Source organism: Telopea speciosissima, chromosome 7, assembly GCF_018873765.1.
Source record: "Telopea speciosissima isolate NSW1024214 ecotype Mountain lineage chromosome 7, Tspe_v1, whole genome shotgun sequence".
NCBI lineage: Eukaryota > Viridiplantae > Streptophyta > Magnoliopsida > Proteales > Proteaceae > Telopea > Telopea speciosissima.
The window spans coordinates 33,140,972-33,161,330 of record NC_057922.1 but is presented as its reverse complement, the minus strand read 5'-3'; the positions used below and the strand labels follow the sequence as shown (position 1 = coordinate 33,161,330).

Sequence of the window (20,359 nt, the reverse complement as noted above, 5' to 3'; positions counted from 1 at the left end):
TGGGGAGGAAGTGAGATTACTGATTGTAGCAGTTGCGAAGGAAAAGGATACTGACCAAGTTTTTTTTTTGGCTGAGGCAGGGTTGTTATTAACAGTACAAAAAGAGATTTAAAACCCAGAGCTGCTCCATAGGGCCACAACAAAACCAATAGGCCCCAACCCAAACAAAAAATATGGCAAAGCCTAACACAACAATTCCTAATCGAAGTATATTACTGGAGGTGTTATTTGAAAGCCTTCTCCACAAGTTCTATAAATGGCTAACTGGGCATAGTTTTCCAAAAGGTTTAGAGAAATAGCAAATAACAACAATTTGAATTATAAGAGTTGAAATATTACTTCATAACTTGTAACAACCACCACCATAACAAATTTATTTTCAGCCACCCATCCTCATATGACGTTTTACCAAGTAGCAGAAAGAAACATTAGGGGAAGCTCTCAATAGAGAAACTGAGAGAACATGAACAATGAAAGAATAAATTCCCCTCTTACACTCCAGGAGGACGGTGTACTGATGCAACAGCCTTCCATAGGCGGACCCACTCCACCATCGCATCCGCTGCTTCTCCAAACAGAGGATCCACTGGAACCAGCCTTTCCTTCACCATCGCCGCAATCTCAAGCACACAATCCTCTGCCACCGCTGCAGTCCCGGGCAATTTCATTGACTGAAAGAAAGGGACCACCTCCTCCATCAGCTTCATTCCCTGCCACTCCTTCTTCAAGGTCTCTACGGCATCACCTCTGTCCTTCCTCCACACATATGGCACCCCACTCTTCACCCCAAGGCCCAGATGATCACACACTACCTTGGCACACATCCCACACCATATGTCTTCAACTGTTTCCCACCTCTGCTTGCCCTCCCCTGCAAACCGTAGCCCAGGGAATAAAGCAGGCCCTATTGCCTCACGATCAAAAGCTACATTGATCCCACTCAAAGGCATCATAGCCTTCAACGGCACAGTCAGTACAGCATCAACATACCGAGAATTCCTCTCCTCTGGCTTCAGGGCTTGTGTAGGAGCATCATAATCTGCCAAATTGAGCCATAGCCCAGATGATAAGGCACATTTCACTCCATTCCGCAGGCTGAAAGGATACCCACGCACAAAGTCTGCACCCTTTTGGAATGGATCATAGAGTGTGTTGAAGAAGAATGGGGTAGCAGGAAATCTGAGATTGGAAATATGCTGGGCCACAGCATCAAATATGAAGCCCCTATCATCCTTTGCCGGGACACAGTCATCGTCAACTGCAACTATATACTTCTTACGGGAGACAAGATAACCAAAATACCGGCAGGAGTAACCAGAGAAAATAATGGAAGTAGAACCCAAGATTCGATCCATATCAGACTTTGTGTACAGATCATGGTTGAAACCATCTGGAATTTTAAGTTCCTCTTGGATTTCAGGATCTTTAATAATTATCAAGTGATATCGGGAAAAGATAGGCCGCCATTCCTCAAAAAAGGAGGTAAGATCAGGTTGGATTGCCACAACCACAACATCAACCTCATCATCCTCGATGATAGGGTGCGTCATTTTCTTGAACTGAAACCAGAACTAACAAGAAAACAGAAACCTACTTTGGGTTGCCTTGTAAGCTTCAAACTGTCCTGCCTTTTGGGTCCTCTAGAAGTTTCTGCACACACCCCACTTAGACCAGATTCAAAATTTTTCAGAGCATCCTGCAAAGAACATTTTGATGGTAAGAAGACCATCTTGAAAAGGAAGGAGATAAAGAAGATATAATGACTTGTTTTAGTGATGACTCACTAGTAGGAAGGACTGGAGCAATGATGTTCCGGATATTAAATGCCTGAATCAGTGAGAGGACTTGATCATTGTCCGTTGTCACAAACAGCTTCAAAACCTTCTCTGTCAGCTTTCCATCTCTCAATGTTCTCTGCCATTGAGAAAAAGAATGCTTTTATTTAAGAGAGAGGTTTTGCAAAAGGAGGCAAACAGTTACAACTAAACCCAATACAGTGTCATACTAACCTTTTTCTCCAACCTCTTCCCTAGAGGGAGGGTGGGAGAGGCATTGGCAATTACAGATGAACATGTGATCCTGAACACAGTGACTGAAAGAAAAAAAGAGAGAGCATCCCAGTACATGAGGCTCCCGCTACTGCAGGGTCTGGGAGGGGCAAATGTAAGCAGCCTTACCCCCTGCTTCGCAGGAGAGGCTGTTTTTAACATGAACACAGTGACTAATAAATATAAATTTTTATAATAAAAGCACCCTAATTGTCTGATAAAATCAGAATCGGAACAATGCTACTCAAATATACCTTCAAGTTAATTGGCAAATATCAGAACCTCATGGTTTCATTATGAGTCCAATGAAGCAGGTTCATCATTGTGTATTCTTTGTCAAGATTAGTGGTTACCTTACTCATGTCCTGTCGATAGGGGCAATTTGGGGCATATTGCTTTTATTTTTAAGGGTATTGTGGACTTGATGTATACTAATGGTGGATATTAGTCTTTGTATTTTCTTCTCTTTTTCTTTTAATATATAAGGTTACTGCTCATGGTGGTAGGCCATTCCAACCTACGGTGAGTGAGTCTTTTCTTTTCCCCCTATACACAGACTTCTTCTTCCTCTTCTTCTTCTCCTTTCTTCTCTTCTTCTGTTTTCCCTCAATTGGTTGCTTTCTGTTTTGGTATTGCTACATGGTATCAGAGCATTAAGCGATCAATTGCTTCGATCCCTACCTTTCTTATGAGGGTCTTCTTAAGGCCTTCTCCCTCATGGTTTACAGCAACCCATGTTGTTCTTGCTTTTTCTGAAACCGTAGTTTATAACAAGTGAAAACTAGGGTTTCCAATCATGTTGAAGACTATTACAAGAATGTCTCATCTACGCACATGATTTTTTCTTAGTTGCTGCTGATCCCTACAAGTGGCAGTACTCTGTTTTTTGGCCTTTTGACTGCACCTTTGGATTGAAGATATCTCCCCATCTAGCCGTTAAGTGGTTGAGATTTTTTGGGGTTCATTCATATGGTCAAAGGTCTCTTATTGCTCGAATTGATGCTGATCAGATGAGTAAATTGTATAATCTTGAAAACTTATAAATTCTGCAATTTTGAAGTTTCTATTTTGGTGCATCTACCTATTCTCCACATCTAACCTTTGGATTGCCCTCATATTTTGGGCTTATTTCCTTCTACCCCCTGCTCGACTTGGACCTTGGCCACATCTGAGGCCCTGATTTGCTGGTACAAGTTTTCTCAGGCTGGTTGTTGATTATCTCTTGCAGTATTTCCCCTTGGTGGTTTCCTTATTTTCTCTTTTTGTAGATCATTTGTTTATGATCTTGAGGTGATATATTATTGCTGTTTTGTGTTGATTGTGGCTCCTTGACTGGTTGTCAGTTATCTACATTCATCTGTGGACTTTTCTGAGATCCTGTATTAGTATTTGGTTGGTTCCTCTCATATTGCTGCTGCTGCCCTTGTTTTTTTTTTTTTTTTTTGGTTATCATGACCAATTCTAAACCTCGTATAGACAGTGTTAATGTCCAATTACTACCATTAAGCTCAACAAAGCTAATTACTTACTCTGGGCTCAAGCTGTGAAGGTGTATATCAATACAAAAAGGAAATTGGAGTACAAAAATTGAATTTGTGAAAATGACGCACTTCTAGTATGGTTATGGAATAATATGGAACCAACTATTTCTGCCAATTTTATGTTCCATACAACAGCTAAGAGAGTGATAATTTGAACGAAAGCTTCTCCCAAGACACAAATATGGCTCATGTCTATGATTTGTATGAGAGAATCTTCACATTTAAATAGGGAGATCAGTCGGTGAATATTATGGTGCCCTTAAGGAGATGTGGGAGGAACTCAATGTTTACCAACCTTTCACCACTAATTTAGAATTGTTGAAGACACAGAGAGCTTAGTTTCAAGTTGCAAAGTTCTTGTCTAGGTTGGATTCAGATTTACAAACAATTAAAGGCTAGCTACTTGTTGGTGAAAGGGTACCTTTTATGAATGAAGCATTCTGTCACATTTGATGTCACATTTCAGAGTTGACTCATCCCCTCTTCTTCCAAGGAAAATACTGCATTCATTACTGATAATGGTGGCCGTGGCTGTGGTTTTAGTTTTCCTGGTAGAGACCATGGTTCAAGGGGAGGAGAGGACGTGGCACAGGTGGTCGTGGTGGCCAGCAGACTGATTCACCTCTTCAACAGTGTGTCCCGTGAAGAGGAAAGTAGTGAGATGCCTTATCTTCTTCATTATTTATGTCTTACCAATTCTCATCATTATTTATGTTTTGCCAATCATTACTTCATCAATTGATTGGAAGGGTGATTCTTGCCACTCTCATTGTGGCTAGCTTAATCATACAGTAGATAAATGTTGGACTAGCTATGGAAAACCTCAGTGGGCACAACAGATGGCCAATGAAGCAGCGTCTGACGGGAATTCTAACATGGTAGCACCTATCAACTCTAAACCTAGTACCTTATCTAGAGTGAATTCATTAGGGTCCCCATCTCATGATGCTCTGGCCTCTGGTTAGTCAGTTACTTAAGCGTGTCCAGCAACTTGAGTCATCCACTACCTCCTCTATTGCTACACCTGCCTATTCAGGTACCATTGTCCACTGCACTTTTTATTACCTCATCTCCCTCATCCTGGATTATTGACTATGATGCCTCTAATCATATGACTGTAAGTCTAGCTTGTTTTCCTCCCTTGCAAAATCCCACCATCCCTAACATGTTCTTACTGATGGGTCTTCCATCCAAGTGGTTGGTCATCGTACAGTTTCACCTTCTTCGTTGTCTTTGTAGTATGTCCTTCATGTACCCAGTTTGTCCTTAAATTTGTTATCTGTTTGTCAACTTACCAAAAGACTAAACTATTCTGTTATTTTCTACCCCTCCTATTGTGTTTTCCAAGATCTTTAGACAAAGAAGAAGATTAGTGGAGGGCGTGAGAAGGATGGCCTATACTACCTCAACTTTTTTTTTTTTTTTCCTAAGACCCATCTTCACATTTAAATAGGTGACTATTTTAACCCATATATTGCTTAGCCCAACGCTTGTTACTTTGTCAATACTATCTCAATTGTGATACATCTTCTATGGTTAACGTTACACTTCAAGTAGTGCTTCTCCTCTTCAGTGGCATCATCAGTTAGATCAATTGTCACTGTCCAAACTTCAGCATATGGTTCCAAGTTGCAAGTCTGTGTCCGGTCTTGAATGTGAATCCTGAGAACCTAAAAAGCATCACCATTCTTTTCCTTCTTGTAGCGAGTCTGGAAGCCAGTAATTGTTTTCTTTAGTTCATTAAGATATTTGGGGTTCTTGCCATGTCAAAGATAGGTAAGATTTTTCCGATTTTGTTAGCTTTGTAGACAAACATTCTCGTTTAGCATGGTTGTATTTGTTGAAGGATCGTTCAGAGTTTCTATCTATTTTTAAAGCATTTTATAATGAAATAAAAACTCAGTTTGATTTTTCTATTAAAATATTTCAATCTAATAATGCACTTGAGTATTATCAGATTTCCTCTTTTTGTTCTAACCATGGTATGATTCATCAAACAAGTTGTTCAAACACTAAACAGAATGGAGTAGTTGAAATGAAAAACCTACATTTATTGGAGCTCGCTTAGTCATTATTAATTCATATGAATGTGCCAAAAAAAATTTGCAGAGACATTTTAACCGTTTGCTATTTAATTAATCACATGCCTTCCTCCGTTCTTAATAATCAATCCCCTACATCTGTTGTTTCCCTAATTCTTCCCTATTTTCCCTACCACTTTGTATATTTGGTTGAACTTGCTTTGTCCACAATTTGCACCCAACTACTAATAAATTGTCTCCCTGGGCAAGCAAGTGTGTTTTCTTGGTTATTCTCGTACCCAAAAAGGGTACCGCTGTTATGACCATATTAGTCGCTGGCACTTTTGTTAGTACTGATGTTACATTTTTTGACAATACTCCATACTTTCTATTGCAAGTTGTGACTTAGATATTTCTTCGAACAATTTTCTGCTTCCTTCATTCATTCCTCTTACTGATTCTTTGCCCAACCCTCGGAGAGCACCACTACAAGTATTTCATCACCATACCAAGCCACTGCCTGTGGCTCCTGCTCCTCCAGTGCCCTCCACTCGGTCTGATTCCTTAACTGCAATTCCTGCCCTTCGGCTGACGATTTACCAGTAGCTCTCTCTAAAGGTACTCATTCATGTACACAAAAATCGATGGTTGTTTATCCCATTGACAAGTTTGTTTCCATTTCTCATCTTTCGTCTTCTTTATAGTTTTATAATGTTCCTCACCAACGATCTGAGATTGGAGCATAGTTAACGTTGAATCTAAAGTATCTACTGTACCGCAGAGATGGTACCTATCATGAGGCTTTATCTCACCCTGGATAGAAGTTGGACCTTGGTAGATTTACCTTCAGGTAACAACCTAGTAAAGTGTCGTTTGGTGTATACTATTAAATATGACCCTGAATGCTTTGTTGAATGACTTAAAGCCCATTTGGTTGCCAAGGGATACACACAAACCTATGGTGTAGATTATTTTGAGTCATTTTTGCTTGTTGCTCGTCTCAATTCTGTCTGCATGCTTATCTTCTTAGCCGTTAATTTTGATTGGCGATTGTATCAGTTAGATATCAAGAATGTCTTTATATGGTGATTTGAATGAGGAAGTGTATATGGAGCAACCTCCTAGGTATATTGCTTAGGGAGAGAATGCTGGTAAAGTTTTCCAACTTCATAAAGCAATATACGGGTTAAAATAGTCACCTAGAGCCTAGTTTGACAAGTTCAGCTCTATTGTAACTACGTGTGGATTTATGCAGTGTTATTCTAATCATTCAATCTTAGTTTGTCAACGGGACACAAAAGTGATTGTATTAATTGTATATGTTGATGATATTATTATATCTGGTAATGGAACACTTGGTATTACAGTGGAGAAATCCTATTTACAGCAGCATTTTCAGATGAAAGGCTTGGGCCGTCTCAAGTATTTTCTTGGTATTGAGGTTGTTTGTAACAAGAAAGGGGTTAGTCTCCCTCTTGAAAATATATATTTGATCTTCTGACAAAGACTGGTACATTGGCATCCAAACCTATTGATATGCCAATGGATCCACATCAGAAGTTTGGGGCTAAAGATGGTGAAGAGCTTAGTGATAAGCATTAGTATAGAAGGTTAGTTGTAAGCACATTTATCTTACTGTTACCAGGCCAGACATATCTCTTGTTGTGAGTGTTATAACTTATAAGTCAATTTATGGAATCATCCACGAAGGTTCACTGGGAGGCTTTCTGTGGAATTCTGAGGTACTTTAAGGGTGCTCCATGAAACCTAATAAGCATATTGAGTTGGTTGGCTGTTCAGATGCAGATTGGGCTGGTGCTAAAGGTGATAGGAGGTCAACTACTGGATATTGCACGTTTATTAGTGGTAATCTTGTTAAATGATGAGCAACAAGCAGACCACTGTGGTAAGGTCAAGCTTGGCTTTCCTATTACCAAACCTATAAATAGTGCTATCTACATTGTCGGAAACCCAGTATTCCATGAGCAGACAAAACACATTGAAGTGGACCGTCATTTTGTAAGATATTGTGATGAGGAAACTGATCTCAACTCCATTTGCTCCTTCTGGAAATCAGCATGGTGATATGTTTACTAAAGCCTTGTTTCATCCAGCCTTTTATGATGGTTGTTTCAAGCTGGGCATGGGTGATGTATATGCTCTAGCTTGAGGGGGAGTATCGAGATTATTGGTTACTTTACTTGTCCTGTCGATAGGGGTAATTTGGGGATTAAGACTTGTATGCTTAAGTAAGGATATTGTGGTCTTGATATATACTAATGGGGGCTGTTGTAGTCTTTGTATTTTATTATTCTTTTCTTTTAATATATAAAGGTTACTGCTCACGGTGGTAGGTCATTCCAACCTACCGTGAGTCTTTTCTTTTCCCTCACTACATCGACGACTTCTTCCTCTAAGCTTCAACACCAAAAAGAATTTTCAAGACTGAAGGAAGAAAAAAAACAAAAAAGATATTGCACACTGAATTACTACTGAATAAAGACTGAAGGAAGAAAAAAAAATTGCACTCTGAATTACTACTGAATATTATTAATACAGCACACCAAATTACTACAGAATAAAGACCAAAGGAAGAAGAAGAAAAAAAGGAATTGCACACTGAATTAGTAGTAGTAGACTACTACTGCTGCTGCTGCTGCTAATGCTACTACTACTCCTGCTACTCCTACTGCTAATGCTACTGCTACTCCTGCTCCTGCTCCTGCTACTGCTACTGCTACTGCTGCTACTACTACTACGACTACAACTACTACTACTAATAATAATAATAACAACAACAACAACAACAATAATAATGATAATGATAATGATAATAACTAAAGAATTACTCTGCATTACATTCTGGAACTGAAAGAGCCTAATGCCTAAGTTCAACAACAGATCATAATCAATCCTTTCTAATGTTGGATTCAGATAACGTCACAATGACACTACCAAATACCTGATTCTTCAGCAGCACATGTTGCAGATGGATGCAAAGAATGCCATTTTAACAAAGACCGAAGTTAAATCTTCCACTCCTTTCTCCATGCAAGAAACTGAAGATGCATATACACATAAAAAAGGCTAGTGGATCACTTTCAGCCTCAATGATCAGGAAGGCAAAATCCTGTCAGTGAGTGGCAACCTCCTCAGAATAGGATCAGCTTGTAGCAGTAGCAAAACCCAGCCCCAGACGACCCATCCGATAGTACTTAGGCAGGGTTCCCCTCCCCCCCCACCCCCCCCAAAAAAAAGGGTTCATAACAGCTTTAAACACTACAGAGCCTATCTCTCTATAGTCCGGTTCCAATTTAAACTGAAAGACGAATTGTCAGGTCCTTAACCCATGTCAAATACAAATACTTGACACATACAAATTCAAGCTCTTCACCTAACTATACACTTTGAGACATTGTTTAACTTCTAATGATACATACATTATCTTGAATAAAATTTTGAACATCACCATCATCATCCTGATTAAGTTATCAGATTAAATCACAAATAACTTTGTCCATCCATGTACATGTAAATGGTCTAATTTAGCCAGACCTTTTAAACATCATACAATGGTCCATTTGCTAGACTAAGTTAAGGTCAATGATAGTCCATCATCCAAAATTTAGCCCATGCTAAACAGGAACCACGGCAAAGGACACTAGAAATCTTTATGGAACCACTAGGGCTTGGGGGTTCCATTAGAAAACCCACAATAATTCATAGCTTCAGTTGGAAAACCTTTATGTTTAGTTTGTACATACCCTGAAATACCAAGTTGGTCACTTGCGTGACACTCAAGCAACATCACGTGCATTGCCTACCCAGATTTTGGACTCTTAATTAGCCATGAGCTGTGCTGTGGAAGACATTTGTTGATATTGCACTATTTCACAGCCAAGATGAACATACGATGTCCAATATTCCAAGTCCATCATACCCCCTCTGTTTTATGGTGTTGTTTGTTTTTGGCTGGGGTGAAGGGGTTGCTTACCCTAATCCATACCAAGACTATCGATAATGCAAGGGGAGATTAAAAATAAAATAAAAAACGACACAGCCGCCTAAAGGGTGGCAGCAAATCCAGGAATACCATAAAGGAAAAAAATTGGGAACTTACAGCAATGCAAAATCACTGAGGGAGGGCTGTCGATGAATAGAACTCCTGTCCTGAACAAGGGATGAAGGGAATAATTTTTTTCAAGCGATTCAGTTATAAAATTATGTGCCCTAGACTTCTACACAAACTGAGTAATTCATCCTGGAAGCCTTAAAGAAGATACTCTTACAAAAGGTGGAAATGGGCAAGTATCCAGAAAATACATTGATGAAATTGAGAATAATGGCTTGTGACATTATGTCCACAGCCCATTTTATTTATAATAGACTAAAGAATGTACTAGAATAGGTACAAGTACAAGAATACCCCTAAGGGATAAAATAAGACAAAATTACCCCTATACCCAAATTACAACACTCCCATCAAGTTGGTGCATAGATGTCAATCATGCCCACCTTGGAAATGATTGGATGAAAAACTTTAAGAGATAAGCCTTTAGTGAACACATCTGCCAGCTGCTTTGCGGACGTGATAAAAGGGACACAAATGATGCATTGTTCTAACTTCTCCTTGATGAAGTGACGATCAATCTCAATATGCTTCGTCCGATCATGCTGAACTAGGTTGTGTGCAATACCAATGGCTGTTTTGCTATCACAAAAGAGTTGCATGGGAAGCTGAACAGGGACACACAGATCCTGGAGAAGACCCTGAAGCTAGAGAAGTTCACAAAAACCGTGGGCCATAGCCCTAAACTCAGCCTCTACACTAGAACGAGCAACCATTGCTTACATCTTGCTGCACCAAGTAACAAGGTTTCCACCAGCTAGAGTACAGTATGGGAAGGTGGAACGTCTGTTGTCAGGAGAACCAACCCAATCAGCATCAGTGTAAGCTTCAATGTGCAAATGACCATGAGAAGAAAAAAGAACCCCTCGACCAGGAGCAGACTCCAGGTACCTCAAAATCCTATAAACAGCTTCCAAGTATCCAAAGTAAGAATCATGCATCTATTGACTGAACATACTAACAGCAAATGCAATGTCTGGCCTAGTGTGAGAGAGATAAATCAATTTCCCAACGAATCTTTGATATCCCCCTTTATCCACAAGTTCACCATCCTTCTGCTTGAGATAAAAATTTGCCTCAAGGGGGGTATCTACAGGTTTGTACCTAACATCCCAGTGCCAGACAAAAGGTCGAGTGTATACTTCCGTTGAGAAAGGAAGATACCTCGATCTGATCGTGTAACCTCGATCCCAAGGAAGTTCTGTAGCTTTCCTGAATCTTTAATTTCAAATTCGGTGCCAAGGAAAGTCTTTAACCGGGCTATTTCACTAATGTCACTTTCTGTAACACGAGTCATCGACATATACAATAAGAACAGTAATCAGCTCACTATTCTTTTTTATGAACAGAGTATGATCAGCATTACTCTATCTGTAACCCACAGACATCATGGCTTTATGAAAGCGCAAAAAAATCACGCTCAAGGTGATTGTTTCAACCCATACAATGCTAGTTTTAATTTGCATACCTTGCCATCAGTTTTCGGACTAGAGAATCCAGGAGGGACATCCATGTATACTTTCTCTTCAAGTTCCTCATGCATAAATGCATTTTTCACATCCAGTTGTTGCAGCTCCCATCCCAAGTTAACTGCACATGAGAGAATCACTTGAACAATGTTTAACTTGGCCACAAGAGTAAAGGTCTCTTGGTAGTCTATGCCAAATGTCTGGGTGAAGCCCTTGGCAACCAATTAAGCCTTATATCTGTTATCTTCTCTAGGTTGGGGTTCTTCTAGTTCAGGTGTCAATGCAAGGGGAGATTTCAATGAATCTCGATTTAGGCAGAAGAATTTCAGGAACAACCTCCTACTGAGGATCGGTGGCGGGGGTGACGACTTTGCACCTAGTCTATGCAAAATCTCTGCCCACCTTTAATATTTCTCTGTCTCTCTCTACTCTCACTCCATCTCATTTCTTTCTCTCTCTCATTTATCTACTCCTATATCTCCATGGCTTAAGTGGGCAGGAGGATGTGGGTTATTTCAGTAAAAGGGTAAAGGGGAGCTACTCCATGAGGATAGTGAGCACGTCGTTCCAACTTGGCGTTAATCTCCACAACTCCAACTTCGTGTTAATCCCTGCTTTTATCTCATCCTCCTTAAAGCTTCCTTTACTTCAAAGAAACTAATTTCTCGTATATATATATATATACAACATGTGGTGTCTTGATGGGTAATGCAGTCTTCCGAGACTATTATTCGAAACGTCTTCATTTAGTAGGCTATAAAAATAATCTTTCCATCTCCCCTTAATGTCCTCATTCCTTATTAGTACTTTACCATCTTCACTTTTAATACATTTAACATGGTAGAGATCTCTACTCTTCCTTTATGCTCAGATTCTTATAAAGAATTTCATATTTCTTCGCCCTTGCTTTTCCCACAATCTTCATAACTTCATTCTTGGAAAATTTATACCTTTTTAGATCCTCTACATCCTTAGTCCTTTGCCATGTCTTAAAATTTGCTTTCTTAGTCTTAATGGTTGCTTGAACCACTTCATTCTTGTGTGCATTATTTTCTATTTTGACAATACCACTCTCACATGCATGATATGTAGCAAATTGATCCCTGATTGAGCACATATGAAACAAACAACCAGAATCTAAAATCCAATCTGAAGTATCCATACCTGAAAATGTAGTGAGAAAGATATCTCCATCATCACTCCAAGACCCTTCCACGATACCAGCAGTGGATGATTTACCTTCCTTCTCCTCCTCCTCCTCTTTTCTATCCTCCTTACGCCTTGGATAATTTTTCTTTATATGACCTTCCTCCTTGTAATAATATGTTATTTTACGACCTTTAGACTTTGAGCAACCCTTGTACTTGTCAAACTCCTCCAGTCTCCCATTTGATCTGCCTCTACCATGACCACCACTTACAACCAAGGCACTACCCTCCTCTGACGTCCCCTCACCGCTATTTTTTCGTCATGTCTCATTCATCAGCAAAGCAGCAATAACCTCATCAAGTTTGAGAGTATCCTTACCAAACAGTAGTGTAGTCACAATGTGATCAAATGAAGGAGGTAGTGATGCCAATAGGAGAAGTGCCTTGTCCTCCTCTTCGAACTTCACATCAAGAGTCCACAATTCTGTCAATATCCTGTTGAACTCATCCAAGTGCACCTCAAACTTCAATCCCTCTAACAACCAAAGACCATATAATTGTTTCTTCAAAAATAGCCGATTTTGTCAACGACCTGGACTTGTACCTACTCTGCTCTCCAGCTTTGCCCAGACATCCTCTAGAGCCACCAACCCGATGACCTCATGAAGAGTATTATCCACAAGATATAATTGGGTCGTACTGTTGGCCAAATCCCTCAACCCGTGCCACTCATCATCCCTCATCTTCTCTAGCTTTTCTGATTTCTTCCTAAGAGCCTTAACTCTCCCCTCCCACGTTAGAATATTCTTCACCCATTGTTGCCGCAAAGTGAAGTCATTATGACCATTGAAATGTTCTATGGGGAAACTTGAACCCTTCACCACCATCCAAATTACTTGACCTATGCCCTCCATGCCCGCCATCAACCTGAACCAACTGTATTACCGTTGATTTCTACACGAACCCACAAGATCTATGCTAACGGAGCAGAATCTGTCCGATCTGTCCCTTCCACTAAGTCTGGAACACCGAAAAAACTTAAGTACCTCTAACCTCCGTACCACACCCTCTGTTCAAAACCAGAATTCTTGTACATAATCGAACCCTGTACAATACTGGCTCGACAAATCATTTTTTTTTTACCGAACCTTGTTTCCAAGCTTCTCTTCTAATTCCCTTTTCTTAGATTTATGAAACCATAATGATTACTTTACATTCTTTTTTTTTTTCACAAAACACCTATGTAGTATGCAGAGTCTACGTTACTCCTTGGAAAAAAGAAACAAAAGAAGAAAAAAAATAAGCAACACACATTCGTACTCCGATCTCCTTCGTACGAACAGTTTTCCTCCTTCTCCATGATACTCTTATCTTTGATCGATTTTTTTTTTTTAAAAAAAATGTCCAATCCCTTATACCGTACGTACCATATGCACCTTCGATCTTGGGATTGAAACCTCCTTCCTCTTCTTACGCACCGTCGTTTCCTGAATCTCCATGCACCACCTGCGATGATCCACCAAATCCCACTCTGATACAACTTGTTGGGGACGAATGCACAACCACGAGGAAGAACCAAAGCAAACAATCACACACAACGCAAGGAATTTACCGTGGTTCGGCAAGAATGCCTACGTCCACCCAAGAGAATCAGAGATTTTCCACTAACCTGAAAAACTCTCTACACCACTCTCCACCTCACAAAGTGTTTTCCCCTTTGCTTGTGACCAAGGTTTTCCACATAGAAAAAATATATAGGGAAACCCAAAACCCTAATCCCCACATAATTACAATTCCCCCCCCCGGTACATGTAATTGACCCAAAACCCGTCCCAATAACAAATACAGACCAATTACAATTATGTGGACCCGCAGAATACAAGACATACCCAACCCGAACAACCTTCTTAATTCAAGCAATCATCTCATTCCACATCGTATTAGTCTCCCTCAAAACCCACTTTTCTTATTTAACCACTTTATTAGTAAATGATTTCAAGGTATTGATGTAGTCCTAGGTAGGAGTAGTCCCACTAGGAGCCAGGGTAATGAGGTCACACACAAGGGTTGGCTGATTGGGTTAGGTATCTCCTTTTAAGCTCCACTACCTTATCCTAGGGTAAATAAGCTCACCTTCCTTACGATTCTGCATAATGAGGCACATATCCATGTCCATTAATCTATGTTGTGTGATTAGAATCATAGTTCAAAAACTCACCAGGATCTCGAAAGACTCGAGAAACTCGAGCTGGTCGAAACAGAATATCATACAAAATAGAAAAACACAAAGTTTCGAAAAACTCGACCGAGATTTCAGTACTTTGTACCATCTCGCCAAACTACTACAATGCCTTTTATAAAAAGGCACAAACTCGAGCTTCATTTCAAGATTTCGACATATTTCAACATAAAGGCTGTTGTTTTGGTCTGGAGAAGGGGGAAAACTTGGTTTCTTCACTTTTCGGCCACATCATCACTCCTTGCTACTGGGATACACTACGAAGAGATCGATTGTTGCCTATTCCTCCAGATTTGGCTACATACAACCATTTCAGATAAAGTTACTATTCCCCAAATCCATTTTTTGGAAAAGAAAATAACAAATACTTGTTGTATGGATGTGAATTTTTTATATGTTACACACCGAAGACCGAACTACGACCTCACGGTGTACCAAGGTGTCTATGACAGTATGAGTGTATGACTTATGTATTATTGACTTATTGTTCATTGTAGTAAGTAATGTAGTTTGTAGTAGAAACTTTAAGTCTTAAACTATTTCTTTTCAAGACTACGTCTCTTCATCCATTATTGCATAATTTACTTGTTTTAGCTTAAAACAACGAGTAGAATAGGCAATAACATTAAGGGTTCGGCCTTTACTGCCAGCCAAGGGTGCACATCCAAAACACCAAACTGGGTGTTTTTTTTTTTTTCAATTTGAAGTTTTAAATATGTATATTAAGCCTAAAATAAGCTTCCCTTAAAGTTTTGGAGCCAACTATGACCATTTGCCCACCGAAACATAGTTCTGAAACAAACAAAAAAAATGCACTGTCTCATTGAGATCTCTAGATTTCGAAAAACTTAACCTAGTCGAGACGGCTGCTCGAAACAAGTTTTTGAACCTTGGGTAGAATTTCACCTGGTATAACCTTACAATCGTTATATAATAATCTATTGGACCTTCTAGTGAGGAAGAAATCTCCTTGGCTACTATGATACACACTTTTGAAGGTAACTAAATGTTTTTCTCTCTTTTCAAAGTAAGTGTTTACAATGGATAAATCATAAGCCAAAAGAAAAATCTAAGAAATGAAATCCTCTCCTCATTCCTCTCCAAATTTGCACTTTTATAGCCTTTACGATCTCTTGCAACATGACCATATAGATCACCCCCTACAATAATCTTTTCTCCTTGACTAAATCCTTACACTAATCCATCCATGTGTTCCCAAAATTGTAACTTACTATTTTATCCAATCCTACTTGGGGTGTGTAAGCACTAATTATATTGACAACCTCTTTCTCCAACACAAGCTTGATGGATATAATCCTATTCCAAATCTCTTAATATCCACCATGTCATTCTTAAATCTTTATCCACTACTATGCCCACTCCACTTCTATTACTTTATCCCATGTATAATAAAGTTTGAAATCGTTCAATTCCTTAGCTTTTATATAGATAAGTTTATCATTTAACTAATCTATGATAAAGTTTATCATTTCACTGAAATTTTCACCAGAAATCAAGGCCAATTTTCCTATAGGTCAACTCTATTTTATTGGATCTTCTACAGTATATAAACCAACAATCCACCTCAAGTTTGATAAGAAGATGCAAATATGTGTCCATAACAAGTACAAAACACCTACTCTAACTAAACAAACATAAGTAATTTTTTATCAATCCAGTGAAACGTGGAAGCCCAAAAATACTGCTATCAAAATTCACCAGATCATGCTAAACTCTATTTTCTTCAACAGATAATCACAATTATAAAAAAATGCAGTTTAACATACTGATCATATTTAATGCTAAACTTCAGCTACTTAGGGGGGGCAGTAAACAACAGAGAAAAATAGCATATAAATTTCAGTAGAAACAAATACCTAATTAAATTAAGCCAGGAGACATTCCCCAAAGCAAATGGCCCAAAATTATCTGCCCTAAGTTAAAAATTGACAACAACATATATTACAGATTTATATTCACAATCAATGAGAAACCATCTCATATCCCAAAAATTTTAACTTGAATACAGGAAACCGAAAAACCCATTCACCGAGTCAGGCAATTACTCACAAAATAACAACAAAAGGGTAAACCGAGAAAGCCAAAAAGTTTTCTTAGGTAACAAGAACAACAAAGAGAGAGGAATAAGGAGAAAGAAGACGTACCAGGAAAAGTTCGACCAGAAGGTGCTCAGGAATGGCAGAGAGATCGGAGACATGGGAGATATTAAGGACAGCGGAGTCAATGGCGAGGGAAAGAAGGGAAGGTGGTGTTCTCATTCACACATTTATCTATATACCTTCCTCTTCTCTCTGCGCTGAAAACTGAAAAAAAAATACACTAAAGAATTGACCCAACTTCCACTTGGTCTCTTGGCCGCCTCAATTCCTCGAAATTGCAGAGAATTTTGCCCTGTCTCTCGTCCTCTCTCTCGTTTCTGTCACTTTGGTCGGTCTCAAGCGTCTATGGTAAACCAACACCTGTCCGAATATTTTTGCGCCAGTTTATTTGGCTATTTATCGTAGAGTGGGACATTGGATATAAGTCCGACAAGTTTTTCAATAAGGTTGCTTTTTGTCCAAGACTCCAAGGTGGCCTAATTTTATTTTTAAAAAGGGTATGTGTGCCGGATTTTTATCGGCCCAACTCTCAAGGGCACCATCGTCTTCTATCAAAAAAAAAAAAAAGTGCATCATCGTCAAGTGCATTGTTGCAAAGACGACACGTGGCATATGAGATCTGACGGTCCAAATTTCACTTTTATTTGACAAAATGCGATTTTTCTCTCAAATTTCTTTGTCTCTCCTCTCTCCTCTCTCAAAACGATTTAACCAAACTAGACGGTGGGGGTGATTTCTGTCACCTTAAAATGCATCCTCACACTGGTGCCGCAACCTCACGTCGACGGAGCACCCTCACGCAAGTTTAATTGACAAACCCGCTTCTTCTCCACTCGAACCTACTGGTTTTTTTTTTTTTCTCAATTCTTTCCAACGCTAGACTGTCACCTGTGTTCACGATAGAACTGGTTGATCTTTCAATCCGACACTAGGGAGGGTTAATCGACATCCTTGGGAGACCCCTTTCTGCTGAACTTCAGTTCAAGAACCTGCTGGACTGGGAAGTTTCAGTCGAAGTTCATACCTGGTTCTTCCTTTTTACCACCATGATTGCAGGAAAATTTTATTAATTAATCCATTATTTATTTGGGGGTTGGTTAATAAAGATCTGCTGCAAATACACCCTTAATTGGGTTTTTGTTTGGGGAATTGAGATATTAAGATATTTGGGTTTGGGTATATTTAGATTGGGAATTGGATTTTCTGAATGAAAATTTTCAGCTTCTTGACGAATTACAAACGAATCAATGGTCGGTACAACCTAGAAATCGGCCATTGTGGTGCATAGGTGTTGTTGCGGGTCTACTAGGGATTTGCTTGCCTGGTTTTGGTGCAAGGATTATAGCTTTAGTGGGGGGCCATAGCCTGCAAAGGAATTTGATTGAATGTGTCTGTTGGGTAATTGTATTACAATTCCTCACAAATAATTTGAAACAACACAAATTGTAATACAATAGATTAAGCAGTAGAAATTAGGCTTGACCTTTGGCTGAAATGAGAAGACCAAAACTTGAATTTGATGTAGAGTCACACCCGCAACAACTTGAAGAAGCTTGAGGTTGAGTCACACTTGTGTGCTGCCTTTAAGGTAATTGATGTCTCCTACTGCCAAGGACTGTTGTGCACCACTACCCCAAGATAAAATAACCTCTAACTAGAAGATAGAGCAGTTCTTCTAGTCCCCTTGAAGAGGCTAAGAGCTTCAACACAGCAACCTTCTAACACACTTAGAAGAAAAGAGAGAATAATATTCTTAGTGATTGCTAAGTATGGGCATGAACATGTATCCAAAGATGTATCTTACAATGCAATTGGTTGGGTTTATATAGGCCCAAGACCAATCCTTGCATTCCCTTGGAATTCTCAAGAATAACCATCCACTTATGACCAAATTGAAGAATGAGATTTATGGACATGAATATGGACATGAATTTGAGGTTAATTCCAAATTCATGGTCATTCCCCACTAAGGGTCATGAATGGCCTTAAAATTCATTCATTCTCCACTAAGACCATAAAGGCCTTAAAACTGTTAAGGAGAGGATCTCTTCACCAACGTGAATGACGTGTTATAGTTATGAGTGGTTATCTGTCATTATCAAATGTCTAATGGATTCCTTATTTGCTGTATTATATATACTGGTTCCTATTCAATAAAGAGTGTGGAAAATTCTTAAACATATCATGGTATCAAGAGCCTGTCTCTAGCGAGTTTTTCTTTTCTTCTTTCAAGATTTTTTTTTCAAGGTTTTCTTGTCTCAAGCGAGTTTCTTCTCTTCTTTCGAGACTCTTTTTCTAGATTTTCCTTTCTCTGTTTCTTTCGTCTACAACTTCTTCTGAATTTCCATGGCATCTCTCGTATCTCTGAATGTTCAACCATCACTGCCATTGAAACTGAACTCCACAAATTTCCTTTTGTGGCGCGCACAATTCCTTCCATTACTCCGTGGCCATGATATCCTCGACTACATCGATGGAAGCCATCCTCGACCTTTGGAGGAGTCTGAATCCTCTGCTCTGTGGGATCGTCAGGACCAGCTCATTCTCAGCTGGCCAATCTCCTCCCTCTCTGAGGAAACTCTTCCTCATGTGATATGCGTCCAAACTTCATCTGAAAGCATGGCAAACCCTAACTAGGGTGTTTGCCCCATCTTCACGCTCTCGTGTGATGGATCTCAAAGATCGCCTGCACCGATTGTAAAAAGGAACATCCTCTGTCGCTGAGTTTCTTCTTATGGTTCGATCCATCTCTGATGCACTCGTGGCCATTGATAATCCTATGCCTAATGAGGATTTGGTCTTGGCGGTTCTTAGGGGCCTTGGTGATGAATATCGCGATTTCTCTACTTCAATTCGCACACGCGCAGAGCCGATTTGGTTTCTTGATCTTTCAGGCCTTCTATTAAATCAAGAACTCTATCTGTCGTCATCGGCTGCAGCCTCTATTCAAAGCATAGTCACAGCTAATGTTGCCTCACGAAATGGAGGTGATCGATCTCGACAGTATCGTTCTCAAGGGCGCAATGGTGGAGATCGGTCTCGCCGTTCTCAAAACTGGTCTCAAGGGCGCATTGGGGGTGATCGCCGCTCCTATGATCGGTCTAGCTATGATCGTGGCTCAAATGGATATCGAGGTGTCTCTGTAAACTATGACCGTGGTGATTCTGGTGGACGTTCCTATGGTGATCGATCTGGCCGTTCATACAATAATAGGCGTGGTCATGGCACTCAAGCAACTCAACCTACCTCTCCAACAAATCAGTCTGGTTCACCATCGTTCATGAACTCTCCTCGTGATAACTGCCAGATATGCCATCTTAATGGTCACCTAGCTGCTCAGTGTCCCCAAAGGTTCAACCATGCCTACCTGGGTAAGTCGTCCTTTCTTGGACCTTCTTGCATCTCTGCCTGCTGTTCTTTCTTTGTTTCTTCTACTTCCGATTCTTGGATTCTTGACAGTGGTTCCAACAATCACATAACTGCAGATATCTCTAATCTAGCAATTTGTGAACCATACTCTGGTTCCGATAATGTGATTGTAGGTAATGGCACTGCCTTGGTAATTTCTCATATAGGATCTGCTACTGTTCTAAATGTTGGGCATTCTTTTTCTCTGTCATCCATCTTATATGTTCCACATATAC

At 39.7% G+C, this 20,359-nt stretch overlaps 1 pseudogene; it reads right to left on the bottom strand.

Annotated features, from left to right (window-relative positions):
- Nucleotides 1-344: 344 nt before the first annotated feature.
- Nucleotides 345-17,010, bottom strand: LOC122667695 (annotated as a pseudogene).
- Nucleotides 17,011-20,359: the final 3,349 nt, after the last annotated feature.